The sequence below is a fragment of the Protopterus annectens genome, chromosome 1.part1 (genome assembly GCF_019279795.1).
Source record: "Protopterus annectens isolate FY-2018-M chromosome 1.part1, PAN1.0, whole genome shotgun sequence".
Lineage (NCBI taxonomy): Eukaryota > Metazoa > Chordata > Ceratodontiformes > Protopteridae > Protopterus > Protopterus annectens.
The window spans coordinates 975659824-975679250 of NC_056726.1; the positions used below are offsets into that span (position 1 = coordinate 975659824).

Below are 19427 nucleotides of genomic sequence, written 5' to 3' on the forward strand. Positions count from 1 at the left end.
AAACTTGCTACTAGGCTTTTTCATCTTCAAACTTCTTGAATCCAGCTCATTCCCACCACTAGCTGCCAAACTTTATACTAAGCACACACACAGTACAACCTCAGACATGTCTCTCAAGCACTCAGCCCCCCACAAACCAGGCTAAACTGCACCAACCACTCTTTCTCCATCCTTGATACAAAAATATGAGAATCCTTCCACAACCAAAGGACTACAATCTCCCTTCTTCACCTTCAGAGCTGAACTTAAAAAATTCCTCCACACCAAATCAAAGTGTACTTGCAGCGTGGCAGACCACATCATATAAGGGCCTCTCAACCTCTAGCATTACTCTATTCAACTACTAACACTTCCTAACTCCACCACCACCCCCTGCCCTGACTCTCGTTACCTCACAGCATTTCCACCATGATGTAAACCTGAAATATAATCATGTGAATTGCAAAATTCACGTGTCTCATAACTGTTGCAGCATCTATTAATTGCTAGTATATTTTTTTATTTTGCTACTTTCTGTTCTGTTTTTGATATGTATAGCTTACTGCCTGTCTGTTCTTTTTGTTTTTTTAATTCTTTGCAAATTATTTCATCTTGGTAGTATTTGCAAATGGTTGGTTGTGATCAGTGTACCATCCCAGTAATCGAATGTAAAATAAAATAAAAACTTAAATGTGCTCACCTGGCACCTTCGGTGCAACTGCTTCTATAGCTCATCCTATAAATGTAATGTTAGGTAAAATGACAATAAAGAGGAAATGGGTTAAAATCCCTCAAGACCTGTTTTTTTTTCCTCTTTCCAATCTATAAATGTGTAATACTCATCTGCTATGTGCTTCCCTGACACATCTGATGGGCGTCTATAGCTCACCTTATAAATGTAATGTATGATAGAATATTAGTGACGAGGGTAATTGGTTCACATCCATTGAGGCCTATCCATTTTCTGCTTTTAGTCTATAAATGTGTAGCAATCACCTGCTATGTGCTTCCATAACACCTTCAGGGTGAAAACTTCTATGTCTCACCTTCTTAAGGAAATGTTGGGTAGAGTGTAATTGGACAGAACTGATAGTTCAAATCCTCTCAGGGCTGAATACTTTTTTTCATGCCAACTACAGGCACACTGATCAAACTCTTATGATGTCAAGACTCATGTAGGTAAGTAAATCCTGTTACTTTTCTGTATCCTACATATCCTGTCTGAGTTGATATCTCTTTGTATTTCACATACCCCCTCCCCATTGTATTCTGCATCCATGATGTAGTCATCAGCTTCCTTTGCAGTTTTCTTTCCATTTTTGTTTCTTTTAATTGCCCTACCACTGCCACCCTTGGGCATACTTCCCTACTTCCTTACAGAAGACATTTCTGCATGTATGTAGCCTTCAGTCACAACAGTAGATCAGCACATTAGCATTATCATTTATGCTACCCCCCCCCCGCCCTCTTTAGTAATGGGTGCTAACCCTCACCCTAATGCTGGCCCTTCCCCCAACCCTAACCCTACAACTTAATGTCATTAAAACTTTCCGTAACTCTGCCACTATTCAGACAAATTTGAGGCTAGAGTTACTGTGGGGTTTTAGTTTTAATATTGGGAAAATAAATAGTTTTCCTCTCTTGATATTATTGTTTATGATTTTGTTTCTGTTCGCTGTTGTGTATGATCAAGCTTATTTTGTTGGTGTTTTACATTCGACATTAGGGTGGTTCAGTCATAAACAACAGACCCATAGATATATCTATATGTCTATCTCTATCTATCTATATTGATATATATATATATATATATATATCTATATTTACATACCTACATATATAGATAGCTAGATATAAGGACATTCAAACAGGTTAGTAATCAACACCTTACTTTATAGTTCTCTTCATGTGCTGGCATTAATTTAGGCCTTAATACATTTTCAAATATGAGTTTTAAGTGTTTTCAAAATGAACTGGAAAAAGCACAATATTTCAAATTGCAATCCTCAGTATATACATAGCAAAGAAACAAATAGTGGCCTACCCTAAAAATCCTTAATACAGGTAAGTATCATAGATAACAGCTGGATATTGTCTGGCTGTAAGTAATATAATCCATTACTAACATGATCTTTCTTGCCTTTAGATGATGTATCAGCCTGTTCTGCCCACTTCAACAAACTTTATCCATGGTAGTTCACATTCAGAGAAATCATCCCCCTTTGGGGAAAGCTAGCACAATTAACTATTCCTTTGCTATCATTGGCTTACATGTCTTTGCTGTCCCCATAACCTGATTGAATATATTCAGATGTTAATAGTGTTGAAAATTTCCATGATCATTAACTGCACAATAAGCCAAGACAGGCATAAATTTCTAGATTACTTACTCTGATAACAGTTGACACAAAGGCATTTTTTAGAGAAATTCTTTATGTAATTAGCCTTGCTAAATAATGTTTTGTTGTAATTTATCCACAGATATAATAATCATGATACAGTGCCCATGTCCTGTAAGAAATTCTTACTTTGTTACTTTCTAATGTCTACCAGTAGATGTATAAACTATGATCAGGAGTGCATGTATTCAATGCAAGCAGTGAAAACCAGTTACAGAAGACAAACAGTCTTGGTCTTTCTTTATGGCTTTTCCATTCATCCCACTCATCTTCATGTTCTACAGAAATCACAACAAACCCTGTCACTACAGTTTGCAATATAAAATAAATGCAATCACTTAGTGAAATCTGTCAGAAATGAACAGCTGCAAAGTCATTAAAAGTCTATCATTTTTTTTGTTGTCTACTATGTTATCTTAAATATTCAACCTTGAATACAATTGCAAAATACATGTGCAGAAAGCAGAAAATAAAACAGGAAGAATAATGTTTTCAAGTTACATACTCATAAGCACTGAAGGTTGAAATGGATGGCAAACATTTATAACAATCTTCCTTGCAGTTAACGTGTTAGATAGATGGAATACTTATTTTCATTCTATCTACTGAGCAATCACAGTGCAGTGCCAATACTAGTATAATTTTGTCTCGCATCAGTCTGTTACTCTATACAGCCCAGCTGATACTTTATACAGTGTTTACAGTTTATACAGCCCATTTGATAGTTTATACAGCTCAGTTGACAGTTTATACAACCCAGCTGACAGTATTCTAATGATGACAGTTTCTATTCCCCCACTCTCTTTTGACTTCTCTAGAGATCACAGTATTCTTTATTCATGACAATGCGTTCAGAAAACTCAAACCCTTGGGGAAATTTATTTATTTATTTTTATTTTATTTATTTAAAATTTGTTTACTGGGAAAGTCCGACTTAGAACAAGCCAATTTTCAAACAGTTGTACAAAATTTCTCACCCTGAGTTCAATGTTGTCTCCTTAATCTACTTAAATATATTCAAACGTCAATACACACGGAAGGCTTTCTACATGGCACACCTCATAAATTTCATCCAAGAACAAGGAGGTCATAACATCCCTGTACTCCTCCCTTACCAGACCCATTATTGAGTACAGTGCCCCCTTCCTTCCTTCCTGTACCTTGCCAAGCACATGCAGCAGCTGGAGAGACCACAGAAGTTCTTGACCAGGAAAATCCAGAGTCACAAACACCTATCCTATACAGATAGGCTAAAAGCCCTGTCTCTATATTCAGTCTCATACAGACTGCTCAGAGCTGACCTGTGTTTGGCATACAAGGCCATCTTAGACCCAGCCTTGATCGAGTTATTGCATATACATAACTCATTCTCCACTCACGAAACTCACACACAAGGCCTCAACCTGGTCTGTGACATTAATAGAACTTGTAGGCAGGATAGATTTGTGTCCCAAAGACTTCCCCATCTGTGGAATAGACTCCCTCTCCATGTCAAGCAGAGTACACCTTTAGCCCTCTTTAAGAGGAACCTGGACGACTAGATGGGAAACAGAAAGTACACCCCTGGAATCCCACCTGTGTCCCTGCTGTACAGGGGAAACAGGTGCCGACTTTGTGGGAACATGGGCTAAATTCTTGGTTAGGCTTATAAGGGCCTCCTATGAACCTATAATTGCACCCATACATGCTTTCAGGCTATAAAGTAAACACAGAAAATCTTTTTTTTTTCAAATTACATACACTGATAATTCTTAAAACATTAAAACAAATGGCAGCCTTTTATAATATCATTTAATTTAGGTAAATATGTTAGCTAACATTTGGCTCTAATCTATTCATAGAGAGAATGGGTACAGGCAGTGCCCAGTGCTACAGAAAGATTACTTTATAGGTTTATAGGTTCATAGGTAGGTACTAGGCTATCTGCCCAAAGGCATTTATAAGCCTAGCCAGAATGTGTTGGCTTTCGCCGCCCCCTTAGATTAGTTCCCTGTGCATCTGTCTAGCAGAGCCACTGAAGTGATCCCCAGGGTAAACTTTCTGTTTCCCATCCACTCGTCAAGGTTTCTTTTGAAGAGTTTTAGCAAGGAGCTCTACCTAATGTAGACTGAAATCTTGTTCCAAAGCATGGGAAGTCTCTGGGACAGGAATCTATCCCTCTAGCACGTCCTATTTATTCTTGTGGTGAGGTTTAGATCCCTAGAGCATGTGGCTCGAGGGGATAAGGTTTTCTTTAGGTGGAGCATGTCCATCAATTCTGGGTTGGACATGGCCTTGTATGTCAGGCAGAGATCACCTTTGAGAAGGCGGTATGCAACCGAGTACAGCGGAGTTTCTTCAGTCGAGCTGCATAGGGCACCTGTTTGAGGCCAGTGATTCTCTCGGTGAGGTACTTCTGTGGTCTATCTGTTGCAGGTGTCTTGTAAGGTACATCCCAAATGGGGTGTTGTACTCTATGATGGGTCTGATGAGTGATGACTAGAGGGGCACAATGACCTCTTTTGATTTGGATGCAAACCCTTTTGTGATTAGGTGGGCCACATAGAAGGATTTCCTAACCACTTTGGAAATGCGATTATCTAAGGTGAGATTACTATCTACTTGGGTCCCCAGATCCCTTATTATGTCTTCCATATTTAGGGGACTACCACCTATGTGGTAGTTTGTGGGTACTTTGTTTTTTCCAAAGGGGATTACTATTCACTTTTTGGCATTTAGCTTGAGGCCATGATTTTGACACCAGGTATCCTTCTCAGTGAGACTCTTTTGGAGGATGTCTGTGTCAGCCGGAGAGTCAATTATAGCCCCTAATTTGCAATGGTCTGTGAACTTGGTCAGCCATAGTCCTCCTGTGCTTGTCTGTACCTCTGAGAAGTATATGCCGAACAGGAGGGGGTCCTAGTACTGAGCCCTGGGGAATGCCACTTGTAACCGGTTTAGTCGGACTTAGCTCCCGCAACTCACACCATGTGGGTTCTGTCCGTGAGCCAGTGGGCAGCCCATCTTGTGATGTAGGGGATTATGTTCAGGCTGGTCAGCTTGTCTATAATAGCAGAATGGGGAATGGTGTTGAATGCCTTTGTGAGGTCTAGGTAGGCTGTGTGTACCACCTTTCCCTTGTCTATAGCCTTGGTAACTGTCTCAAAGAAGTCCACCAGGTTTAGAAGGCATGATCTGTCCTTAACAAAGCCGAACTGGGTAGGGTCCAGTGTTTGGTGGTTCCCAATGTCTCTATTAATGAGTTTCATGATGATGCGCTCCATAGCCTTGCAGACCAAGCTAGTCAGGCTTATAGGGTGATAGTTCCTGGGGTCTGTTGTGGCTCCACCTTTGGAGAGCACAACAGACATTGCTGTGTGCCACTCTATAGGTATGTAGCCTGTGGGGAGGCTGAGTTTGAACAGTGTGTTTAGGTGAAGGGTTAGTTCGTCTTTGAGCTCATATAGGATGCAGTCTGGGACACCCTCCGGTCCCATTTATGCTGTGTTTTTGGCTTTGGAGAGGGCTGTTTTAACCTGAGTGTCTGTGATTTCAGGGACTCTACATTCTTCTGGTATGGTTATTGTCCCTTTTGGGGGTGAGAGGGGGGTGTAGTTTGCGCTGAACCTGTCTGCCAGGATGCTGGCGATATCAGTCGGTTCAGTGTATTTTCTGCCATTCTGCTCTAACTCTGAGCAGATCTGAGCATTGCCACTTAGATTCTTGACACAGCTAAAGAATGCCTTGTGGTTATCTTTGGAGTCATTAGCAATTTATCTTTCGAAGCTCGCCTTGGATGATTTTATGAGGGATCGTAATTTCTTGCTGATACTGATCAGGGATGTGTTCCCTTTTTGGGATTTTACTCTTTTCTGTACTACTTTCCTCCTTCTGTTGTATAGCTTGTTTATGGCAGGAGTCCACCAGACTGGTTTCCTTTTCTTGGAGGAGTGAGATGCTTTAATGCCGTATAACACACCACTGTTTCTGTAACCATTATTCAGGAGTTTGTGAAGGCCCATAAACTTTTTTTCAGCCAATACAAGACAGTCATCCTTTTTCCTCATGCCATCATGTTCTTCCCATTTATCTTTGTTTTCTGCAGAGGTTGCAATATTCACCATCTTCAGCAGTCCTGCATACCCAATGCTTTCACTTTTATACTCAGAACTGGAAAACATAGTGAAATCTAACCACTGTTGACTTTGCGCTGATAAACAACTACTTATCATCTGTAATAAAAAAAAAAAGACTAAAAGCTGTCAGAAAGTGCCAGAAATGTTAACTTGTACTAAGTTTTTGTCTTTTACACTCATGCAGTGCATGGAGCACTGTGATTACCCTGTGAAATTCAGAAAAAGACAAATTAGTCAAGTGTTTAAGTGGTATGAGGCCCAACTTTAACAGTTGTTATGCACTCCCTGCTACTTAACTTGTTAAAGGGGGTCTACCTGAAAATGCCGAAATTCCACAATGCCGACAATGAGAACACCGACACCAGAAGATCGACAATGGAGAAGACTGACAGTTGACAATCCTGACACTGAGAACACTGACATGTTAAGGTAAGTGTGCGATAGGGATGGACGTCAGGGTCAGGGTGAGGGTAAGGTAAGTGTGTGATAGTGATGGACATTAGGGTAGGGTGCAGGTCAGGTAAGTGTGCGATAGTGACGGACTTTAGGTTTAGGGGCGGGTTAAGTGAGTTAGGGTTAGGGTGCGGGTAAGGTAAGTGTGCGATAGTGACAGAGTTAAGGGTTAGGGGTGGATTAAGTGCGTTAGGGTTAGGGTGCGGGTAAGGTAAGTGTACGATAGGGACGGACCTTAGGGTTAGGGTTTGGGTTAATGTTAGTGCATAGATAGTTGTGTCTCTAAGGTTTAGTGTAGGTTTGTAATGTTTTTGGTGTGCTTGTGTCGTGTGTGTGTTTTTTGGGAAAGGTGTTTGTTTTGTTGATTGTCAGAATTTTGGTTTGTCGGGCATGTGAAGTTTTGTGTTTTTGAACTTTCTTTTTTTTCCCATTTTTTCATGTCGGTTATTTAGTTGTCGGTGTTTTGGCATGTCACTAGAGGATAACAGTGGGATTCTATTAATAAATGCTCATGTTCTCTGTCCTTTTTCTCCTTATATATTGTCTCTGCTATGAATAAATAACACCACATGATTTAAAATATTTTAAACTGACTGTTTCTCTCCGCTAGAACAGCACCTTACTGTACTGTGATAGATTCACTTTCAAAAAACTTTTATCCCACCCTGAAAAAGTCTCCAATTCATTTATGTCATCAAGGCCACTGAATGCAGGTAGTTTTCTGGCCATTTCCCTCCCCAAACTGGCATCATCATGACCATCCTAAAATCCCACCCATGCTGTGATGTCACAGCTCCCTGGTCCTTCCCCTACCCATACAGAAGCTAAAGGCTAGAACAAGGAAACAGTATGTAAGTTAAGTCTCCTGCTGTGAGCTGCCAATCACAGAAAGTAACAGCTCAAATTACCCTTAGCACTTTGACAGCTAGGGAAGTTAGGTGTGAAGGGGGATGGGAGATGAGTCAAAGTAGTACAATTCAGGCTTTACAAAAAAAAAAACTGCAGTTTAGCCATTCTAAAAAGAAGTAGCAGTAAAAAGCACTTCTGTTTGGTGGCATTTGCACTGTTTGTGTTTAAGTAGTCACTGAACAGAATAAAATGTTACTTAAAGCTGACTGAAAGACAGCAGTCTATTCATGTAAAATCAATGCAGTGACAGGAGCTTTACCAAGAAAGAGGCCTGCGTGATGTAACTTTTTACAGATGATCACTGCATTGTGGGATACCTAGAGGCAGCCTAAACAATCAGAATTATTTCAAGATGCCAGACACCATGTGGTTACTTACTGAAATTACATATAAAATATATAAAAACCTGTAAATAGTCCCAGAGTGGTGTTAAAATGTAGGAAAGACCAAACCATGATGAAATAAAACATGTTTTTTGAGTCTGCGGGTGTGGTTCTTCTTTAATGTTGTGTCTTGTGCTAAGAAGTCAAATCTGCCAGTACTGACCAGTAAATGGCAGCATCAGTACTGCTGTCCTAAAGTTAATGTGTTCCTTCCTCTTACAAACTTAGAAAGTAGTTTGAATATAAGGTTTGCTGGAAGTGCTTTTTTTTTAAAGTACAAACTCTGAAACTCAAATATATGCTACTATTCAGTGTCTTCAGTCCTTCATGATCTGTCAACCACAAACTTTATGAGGAATGCACCAAACAAATGAGACAAAAATCTGGACATTCTGTGAAAATCTGACCCATTGAAGGCCATGAAGTGAGTGTAAATGCAATGGAAAGCATTACACTGCCTTTCTAACAGTAGCCCCTAAAGTGCATTATGGCTTAGCTGGAGAGGTGAATTTCTTGGCATACATGTCTCAAACACATAATAAACAGGTTATGATTGGTGAATTGATCATAATCCTCTGTATTGAATCTGTAAAAATTAAACCTCTGCTGCAGTGTGGATGCTGAGAAATTGCGGTCAAGAATAACAAGTCAGTCTTCAACAGTACATCCCTTTCCTGGTGACTACACCTGCCAAACCACCTGTTCTTTGTTATACCATGAGACAAACTGCAGGAATACCATCTTTGGTTTCTTGTACTTCCTGGCAGCAAAGGTTTATGGTAGCTTATATGCTTTTTCAATCTCTTAATGTCATTTTTGTTAACCTATTTTGGTTTAAAAAATTCAAAGCAGTCAGTATCTTCTTCTTCCAAAACTCTACACAATATCAGGATTCTTCTTATCCAATGATACAAGCTGTTTTTAATACACTCCGCATGTGCTTTATCATATACTTCAGCAACTGTCTTTTTCAAAGGCATGAGGGCATTATGGCTTGGAAAAGCTCTATTTTTGAAACTAATTTCTAAACCTGAACTCATTATTTATTACAACTGAAAAATAACTTGCACAGCATACTGTACTAAATAATCTATGTATACTTAGTAAATAATATAAATAATGTGTATGGTTTGCACTGTCTAGTCTGTCAGTTACTGTATACACAATAGTTACATAGTAATTGAAGGACAGCTATGGATAGAGACATATTTTATCTTATCATGAAGTTTTACACAATCCAAACCTGCGAGCATCATGTTTGTTTGAACTAGTTGTTTCTTATAATAATTTGTCAGAAGAGTGAAGGGTACTGTTGGGGCAGTAGTGGTGAAGAATGGTACTTAGAAAAAGGTATATGTCTTGGTAGTAAATGAGCTTTGGGGCCATAGTTAGCTGTGTTAATATTAGATGATGATGATGATGATGATGATGATGATGATGATGATGATGATGATGATGATGATGACGGTGATGATGATGATGATGGAGTTCAAGCCAGTTGGCTTGCTTAAGGGCATACAGTGGTGGGTTTTGTAAAGCCTTTTAGCAGTAAATATTGCTACTTCATTATAGTATTGTGCTAGTAGATTAAATAAAGATATTTGTAAATAAATGAGAATAGGAACAGAGTGTAAGAGAGTGGAGCGTACGAAGGTGGATGCAATGTTTTTTCTGGCATGGTCAGTTAAGTACAGTTTAGCCCGGTATCGTGAGCCAAGTTTAACATTTTTTGTGACACGGTTTATATTACAGTCAAATTTTAAGTTTTCATTAATACTGACACCTAAGAGTTTGGTTTGGTTGACCAGTACAATTTCTGTGTTGCCTGCAGAGGAAATGGTGCAGATGGGTATCTGGTATATGAGTTTTTAAGGAGTAAATAGGATACATTTAGATTTTTTGTTTTATTGCAACAGCAGTTGAGAGGCCAATATTTGACTGAAGTTAGGGCTTCCTGACTTAGTTGTTGTAGCTGGGTTACATTCTTGGTAGTGTAGATTAGAGAAGTATCATCAGCATCCTGGATAGTGCTGGTATAATCATGTACTTTATGTTGATAACTGACAAATATATTGAAAAGGAGACAGCCAAGGAAAGTAACCTGATGAACACCTACTGAAATAGAGAGGACGGTGGGAAACCTGCTTTGCTATTTTCCTACCTGTTGTCTATTAGAGAGAGAGCTATTGAAACAGGATAGTAAGGTTTGTAGCAGTGTGTGGTGACAGACTGTGTCAAAGACTTTAGAAAGAGCTAGAAATATAGTTGAGACTGAGTTACATACATTTCTGTGTTGATTTACAGTGGTGCAAAATTGTTGTATTATAATGCAGCCAGAAACCATGCTGTGTAGGTGATAGCAAATTATTATCAGTGATGAAGGCCAGCAGTCGGGAGTGGATGCATTTCTCAAACTTTGGACAGAGGGGATAATATAGCTATGGATCTATAACTGGTGAGGTCAGTGCTGCTGCCATCTTTCTGAAGTGGTGGGATGTCGGAGTTGCTTCCATTGAACTGGAACAAAACCTTCTTGAATGAATCCGTTTATTAATATGGATACATGATAAGCTAGTGCCTTACTTGTGATTTTATTATACTCAGCAGACAGATTATCAGGGGCAAGAGTTGTTAGCTTTAGCTTCAGAAGTATTTTTGGAAATGGTGTAAAGGAGTGTTTAATTGTTGTGCACGATGTGAAATGGTAGTGGTAATGGTTGAGTACTTCAGGAGGCAAGCTGCAGTTTGGATAAAGTGTGTGTTGAATTCAGTGGCAAATGTTTTGTTTTTTAATCATGAGAAGGGTTTGGTGGGACAACAGGAATGCAGGAGTTGATTAAGTATCAAAAGAGTTAAGGATTAGCTTGAATATTGTTTTGTATGTTGGTGTAGTAGTTTTTGTTGTAATGTGTGGTGTATATTTTGTAGTATTTTTGAGCTGTTTGCATTTTTGTAGGTAATGGTCAGTTTTATTTATTTTCCAGGATTTCATGCTTTATCTCATTGAGTTATAAGCCGTTTATTCTGCTTTATTAACCATGGGGCTGAAATAGACTTGATCCTTTTGAATCCGATGGGAGCTTGGTTGCTCAGTATGTTTAGTAAAGCATTATTAAATACTGTTACTGAGTCATCTAGATGAAGTGTAAGCAGTGGATTCCAGTTAAATGATTTTAGGGTTGAGTTAACTACATCCTTAATAAAAGAAGAAAGGTTACATACTTGGTTATAATTATGGGGTTTAGGATAACTGTTCGGTTGTCTAAAGGTGAATGTGGGGAAATCATCATTTAAGATGTCTGGAAGTGAGTCAGTGGAGAGGATTTTGTAAGGGGCATTGCACTGGTGAAGATCCAGTCTACAGCAGATTGTTTGTTGCTGGTTTTGTTGTGTCTAGTATGGGTAGAAATTAATTGCTTCCCAGTAAATGTTTAGGGCACCAAATATTACAGTTTATTTTGGGATTCTGGTGGCAGTCCAAGAAAAGTATTCCTGTGTTCTAGTAATGTTATCACCAGGGGGAATATACATGGCAGTTAGATAGAGGCTCTTATGTTTGTTAAGGCAGGTTGTGAATATCTCAGCATTTTTGACTGGAGCTGGTTTCCAAGGATGGGGAGTGATGTTGAGGGAGTGTTTACAGACTATTGGAATATCCCCATGTTTTGTCAAGTCTGAGGATACTGTAGCCAGGAGGTATGATGTCATCATCATCCTTAATTTCCAGTTTAAGCCGTTTTTCTGTTATAATTCTATATCTGAGGAGAAATGTGCTATGCTTCTGAGATTTATGTTCAAGAGGTGTAATCCTGGTGCTTTTTGCTATTGCTGAAAACAAAGTGTAGCTTGGAGATATGGTTTCTGGGAATGAATTATGAGGATGTTGAAGTGGGCCTGGTTTGGGATGAATATCTCTGCAGGGATGTTGTGTAGTGAGAGAGATGGAAAGGACAGCTGGATATTTAAGTTTAATTCTGCATACTGCAGTGATGTTATGTAAGTGATTTTGTCAATGTCTTTCATCAGTGACAGCATGCATCATTAATACCCCTGTAGGTAACACACTCTGTAGTGTTGGGTGAGATGCCCAGACAAAGCAAATATTTTGCAACAGAGTCTGTGCACGGATTTGGTTTGCCATATAGACATATACGGATCACAGACCAAGATCTACAACTTGACAAAGGGGAAAGAAGTGAGTAAATAAAACACAAAGGGCAGCTATTTGGCAGAGGAATTTGCTTCCCAAAGCCACCTGCTCATGAAGGTATGAGACCTGTAACTTTTAAAAAAGAAAAACAAGTGGGTAAGTAAACCCCTAAAATGGATAAAAAGATGACAAAGGTAAACAAAATTCCTGAATCAATCAATAAACAAACAAACAAACAAACTAAACAAATTCATAAATAAAAAAAGAGAAAAACAGTGTTTGGAAAGAAAAATGCAGTATGGAAGCATTCTTATTAAGCAAACTCTTTCATTGTAGGAAATAATTTGAGATTTTGAGAAGGACAAGGCATTATGGCAGTATAAAGTAGAGGTTTGCACTCTAGAAAAATTTTAGGAACTGAGATGTCAAAGTGCCAAGAATGATAGTCCTACAAATGCTGCAATTAATATCTGTTCAAAGTCAGATTATTTATTACACATCCATAGAAATGAGTGTGTGTGTGTGTGTGTGTGTGTGTGTGTGTGTGTGTGTGTGTGCGTGTGTGCGTGTGTGCGTGTGTGCGTGTGCGCATGCGTGTGTGTGTGTGTGTGTGTGTGTGTGTGTGTGTGTGTGTGTGTGTGCATGTGTGCATGTGTGTGTGTGTGTGTGTGCATGTGTGCGTGTGTGCGTGTGTGTGTGTGTCTGTGTGCGCGTGTGTGTCTGCGTGTAAGTGTGTTTTTGGCAGTGTGTGTATGTGCAAATGTGTAGATGACAAAATTTAAGACTTTGTGCTCCTGATGGGGTTCATTTTGTTGTCCTGGATTTGCTGACTGCTCTCTTACCTGGCATGCTGCTTTAGTCTGAGAAAGTCACTTAATGAGACCACTGTCCCTGTGGCATGCCAGGACAGTTTTATGTATTCTGCTTAAATGGTCATTTAGGTCCATCAACCTAGCTGATCATGGCAAATAAATTCTTATTGCATTATTAGCTATCTTGTAGTAAAAAAACTATTTTTTTATAAATACAAGACAGTCATATGTCTACCATACAATACCAATTAGAATCGTACACTAAATCTTCTAAAAAAAGTTATATATTAAACTTTCAGTCTGACTTAATGAATTATTGAATTCATCCATATTTTAGATGTCATCTTTTTTGAAACACTGCTTTCAGGAAGTAGCCTTATTTCTCTCTCTCTCTCTCTCTATACAGATCTTAATTCAAACAGTAAGTCATGAGAAACCTAAATTTCATTTCTAATTCAGATGTTATTTTAAAATGGGGTTATTTTTACATAACAAGCTGTACTGTGTGGTATAGTAGCCAATTATAGGTAACTTCCACTTATGTATCTGGATTTGATGATTAAACTGAACAGCAGAGGCTGGGTGTGAGTTTTAAGGAAGAGGATATAATGAAATATGTAAGAGTGCATCAGTTTTAAAACCTTATTAAATTATAGTGGTATCTAAGGAAAACTCCCTCTGTACATTAGCCCTTCAGACAGGTGACGTCTTCATTATCACATCTTCTCTGGGTCACTTGGTGCAAATATGTGACTGAAAATGTACAAAGGATCATGTCTAGGCTGTCAAATGTAAATGCTTGTTCACAGTTCATGCCTACCAGCCATTGCTATAATAACATTATTACAGTAATGAATATTTCACTGAGTCACTTTTTTGTACATTGAAGATATTCTTTTAAGCCCAACTTGAATGTTATATAAATTGAATAAGTAACAATTATATGTTTCCCATAAATCATTGCAGGTACATATAAGATACATTTTTAGTCTCTACTAACAATGTTGGAACACAGTAAGCCACGGTGGGACGGCAGTAGCATTGTTATCTCACAGCAAGAGGTTCTCCCGTTCGATTCTCGGCTGGGCTTGGGAGTGCCTTCTGTGTGGAGTCTGCATGTCCTCCCCGCGGTTGGGTAGCATTCGAATGACATGCGTGAGTAAATGGGCATGCCTTCATTGAAGGTTGGGCATCGATCTGGCGTTTCATAAAAATCTACTGCCAATCATTAGCAGACCGGAGTTCCGCTGTGGCAACCCCTTACTGGGAAAAGCCGAAAGACAAACAATAACTAACAATGTTGGAAAACAATATCCCATTCAATCAGACACTGTTACTAGAGATCCTGGCACTCTTGCCAAGACTTCCTTATCTTTTGAGCATCATGTCTCACCTGTAGTATGGAAAGCCTTCTGTCTGGTTCATCTAATTTCCAAAGGCATCTCCTCTAGCTCCAAAGAAGTCTCAATTATCCTGTACTCATCTTTCACCAGACCCAGTATTGAATATAGTGCACCCTTTTGGCATATATGCCAAAAAACATATCACTCATTCATAGGTTCATAGATTAGTACTAGGCTAACTGCCCTTGTAGGCCATTTTAAGCCTAGCCAATCAACCCATGCACGAATAAAACCTTGCACTTTTTGTCTGTAAGGTAAACACCTTAACTATTATGCCAACTTCCCAACCCACTCAACTTGGGAGACCTCAGTGTTCCTAATGAGAAAAGATCTTTCAACCCTCGTTTTCTGGCTAGAGTGGCAGCTGTTTCTCTGTCTCTCTGTACTGAGTCTCTTGTAGATTCCTCAGTGATGGTCTGTGGCTACCCTTTCAAGGTATGAAAATATATATCACCCCTTGACTTTCTACTCTCTCACACAATGTATGGCTTCTAAAACACACATTAAAAGGAACTAAACCTTGGTCAACAGACAAATAGGACATTCAGATGTGATAAATTCATACCCCATTATGACCACACTACTGGAACAAATTTCTTCCACTACATGTTAAACATGACAGTACCCCTGCCACCTCTGAGGCAAACCTAGATAATAAGATGGACAGCTGAAAATTCTACCCCTGCATGTGTTGTGTTGGTTAGGCTTGTAATGGTCTATAGATAATTGCCTAATAATTAATTATAATTACAACTGTACCTCTCAGCATGTATGTTTCTCTGGCAGCTGAATGTGCTATTACAAGTAGAAGAATACAATGCATGTCTAATAGCATTAGAAAACTCCACACTACCACCCCCTGCCACCTTATCCCACTCTCCCTTTTCAGAAAGTACCTTACGGAAGATATCTCTAGCATGAGTTCAGTATACACTGCTATGCTCTAGTAACCTGATACCATTCAACATTTATATCTGGACTACCACAGGTAGCAGCCCTTTCTCTCTTTATTTTTGAACCTGTTAAAGGAACTGCACACAAACCAGGAACGTGTTTTGATTAAGTGATTTCTACAGAGCTATGTAGTAGATAAATAGAGACAGGAAAGCAAGTCCGGAACAATAGGATAACAGATCATAGTGTTCCTACACTACAGAGGACAGTCAGGGATTAATTTGTGCCATTAATTTTTCTAATATCTGCTCATAAACTCTATTTCTGTTTCCTGGAACTCTGAAGAGGCAAAAACTTGTACTTTTATTACTTCATTTATGCATACACATTCTACCTTCCCATTTTACATAGACTAGAAGGTCCTGGGTACCATCTAATGTTTTTGACTACTGCATCCTTTGTTTCTTATTTGACTGTTAGTATATCAGTATGGCAGCTATACAGATACACCTTCATGATACAGCCTAAGTTATCAAACTGATTCCAGGGATGAAGTGCTAAAAGTTTTTTGCCTTAAAAGAAAGCAGCTTCAAAAAGTAACATTATCCAGGAAGTCATAACTTGTTCAGTATAATGGGAAACTATGAATTTATTTTACACAGAAGTCACACATTTCTGTGTGAAAATGAAACAGTAATTTATTTCCTGTAAATTTTAAGTTTCGTGGATAATTTGTTTAACCACCTGATATCTTTGACATGAGCAATAATTTACTTAAATCTGCAGAGTTTGCAATTAATTAAGAATAATAAATAATTAAAAAACATGTTAACACTTAAATCCATACAAAAAAACTAAGCTATATGTGTTATTCTTTCAAAAATCTCTTCCCTTCCTATAGTCTAGAAGCACCATGTCCTAATCCCATTTGCCCACTACCCAAGTATTCATTACATTGGCAATTTCCGCTTTGTCATATCCCACGGCAGCCTACTTCACCTTTTGGTTACTGGCATTGCACATCATGCATTTTTGTTCTTTCTCCTTCCTGCCTCTTTGAGCACCCTTCATGCTTACTCCCCATTTTCCATTTTCTCACTAGTTCTGTCTTCTTGATTGCCGTCCTTTAATTACTTCATTATTTTCCCACCCCCCTCTATATTAATTTAAATGAACAGCAAAGTCTAAATACCTCTAGGACATCACCTACAACAACACTGCCCTCTCATATTTATTTATGTATTTACCGGGGAAATTCCAACGGGACACAAGTCCTTTTTCAGTGGAGGCCCGAAGAGAAAAGTTCCACAGAACAATAAATGAGCAGCAGAGTACATGAAGAACAATTGAATATACATATAATAGCAAATAATATATACTGCAGCAAACATTAGCTATACTTACAATATGAAACATAGTAATAACAGATATACAAATATCTAGCTAGAGGCTAGGAATAAAGGTAGGATGTATACACAGATAGTACTAAGCTCAAAGGGATACTGTTCTAAACTCATACCTAAATCTTATATACAAATATTGCACTAAACTCAGGCAGATATAAAGCAGATGCTCCACACAAAGGTGGAACAAGCTAGAAGGGCTAATGGGATGGAAGGGGAAGATAGAGGACTAAGTGAGGAGACTGAGTGAGTAGTATACGTCCCAGTGAGAGGAAGCTAGGTGTAAGTCAGTTGGATATGCATTTGGAGTTGAGATGAAGTGAGGTAGTAAAGCATGTTATAACAGGTCTGAGAGATTGAGTGAGGAGGGAAGGGGAGGGTAAAGGTTGAGCTGGAGCCTGCAGAGGCAGGAATGCAATGATCAGATGGTGTGAGACAGGGTGGCTAGGGGAGGGGAGAGGAAGGGGAGGTAAAAAGGAAGGTTACTAGTCGGGATTGGTGCATGGGCATATCAGAGACTTTTTAAGTGAGTTTTTAGTGCAGTCTTGAAGTGATTGCAAGAAGGTAGTGTGGTTATGGGGGGCGGGGGGATTGTTCCATAATCTGGATATGACACAGGAGGATAGTGCTTCTCCTGCTGAGTTCTTGGGTTTGGTCACTAGAAGTAGATTTCTGCTACTGGAGTGCACAGGACTAGTGGAACAGTAGGGCTGGAGAAGGTTTTGAAGAGATAGGACTTTAAGAGGATGGTTTACTAACTTGTGGGTGAAAAAGAGTTGATTCAGGTGAAGAAGTTGAGGGAGTTCAAGCCAGTCAAGTTCTCTAAGTGAGATAAAGTGGTGGCTGTGATAAGATGGACCAGTGGCAAACTTAGCAATTTTATTGTAGCAAGCCATAAGCTTGTTTAGGTCTGTTTGTCTAAGATAGGTAAGTATAGGAAATGTGTATAGCAAAGTGGAAATTAGGTGGGAATTGGGGCAGCAGAAATTCTGTCTGTCTTGGTGAGGAATTGTTTGTTTCTTTGCAAAGCTCGTAGTTTTTTGTGAACCTTTTTTTATGGTAAGAGAAATGTGAGTGTCAAATATGAGATTGTATCAATCTTAACACCAAGTAGTTTGGTGTGTTATGTTGGGGAGATGACGGTATTGTCTTTGACTAGAATATAAATGTGGGGGATGATTGGGTTAGATTTTAGTGGGTTGGAAGAGAAAGAGTTTAGTCTTGCTTGGGTTGAGTAATAACTGGTCATTAGATAGCCAGCGTTTTACAGATGAAAAGGTTTCCTGTGTGATCTTGTGAAGTTCAGTTATAGTTCGGGCTAAGCAGATGAGGGTGGAGTCATATACATACTGTATAAGAGAGGCATGCTCGATGGCTGCGAATAGATCATTGGTGAAAAGTGAAAATAGTAGGAGACCAAGGATGGAGCCTTGGAGGACACCGAGTGTTACAGGAAGTCGAGGAGATAGGTCATTATGCCAGACAACTGATTGTTGGTGGCCAGTTAGATAGCTGTGAAACCAATCAGTAGTTGATTGGGAAAAGGATAGGTCAGTGAGAACAGAGATTAGTAATTTGTGTGACACCATGTCAAAAACCTTACCTGGCAGGGGGAATACCATGATCAAGAAGGTGGTTTCCCCAGGGAGAGGCTTGTCCATTGCACATTTTGGTTGGGTTGACCCCTGTGATTTCCTCAAATGTGGGAAACTCAACTGCATAATTGAGGTAGAGACTATGATTAATATTAAGCTAGCCTGTGCACTCCTCAAACTGCTAACATACCCATGTGCCCTTCCACTTGCCCACTGCTGCACCCATGCATTGTAATTCCTTATTTATTCATGGGCTGGCAGCTGGCATAATTAGGCCATCTGAGAATGCCAACATGAGCATAAATTCTTAAAATCCTTAGGTCACCCACTTTGACCTCCAGGCTATTTCCTCTAGTATACATGTAATCACATCACTGCTCTTGATGTGGTCTGTGACATAGGGCTAGTGTCGTGCATTAGTATTAACTTTCCTATCTTCTCCACTATTTTTTGCAGGGTCACTTCTAACCTGGACCATCTGTATTGTGGTCAGACTTGCACTATATCCCTCCCCAAGGTTGTGGTTCCCCTTTTTGACATAATCAGCCTTTTCCATACCTTGTCTAAATATCTCAGTGCAAATTCTCCAGTCATGCCTAACCCCCTGCCTTCTCACCTCTGCCAGACCAGTTGCTTGTTCATTTTTATCCCTTTCTTTCCTTCCGATTTATCCTTAAACCCTCCACTTCTCACTTTCTACCTTTTTGCCTCACTCTTTTTCTCCCTGGGGTTCCTGCCTAAACCTAGTCCTGTGTCATTGCTAATGTATCAGTTTTACTACTGTCTACAGTTTCTTCTGCATTAGCTTTTTCCTTCCCTCTTCTTACCTTTTTCACTTCCTCCTAACTCACTTACACCCAAGCTGTCCTGTGCAACTAAGCTTCTGTTTTCGTTGAGTCCCATTCAACACTTCATATCCTTTCCTATCTGTT

At 39.3% G+C, this 19427-nt stretch overlaps 1 non-coding gene across 1 annotated transcript; it reads left to right on the top strand.

The window, feature by feature from the left end:
• The first annotated feature begins 18495 nt into the window (after positions 1-18495).
• LOC122816846 lies at positions 18496-18660 on the top strand. Its single transcript, XR_006367107.1, has one exon. It is a non-coding gene; the product is annotated as a U1 spliceosomal RNA (small nuclear RNA).
• Positions 18661-19427: the final 767 nt, after the last annotated feature.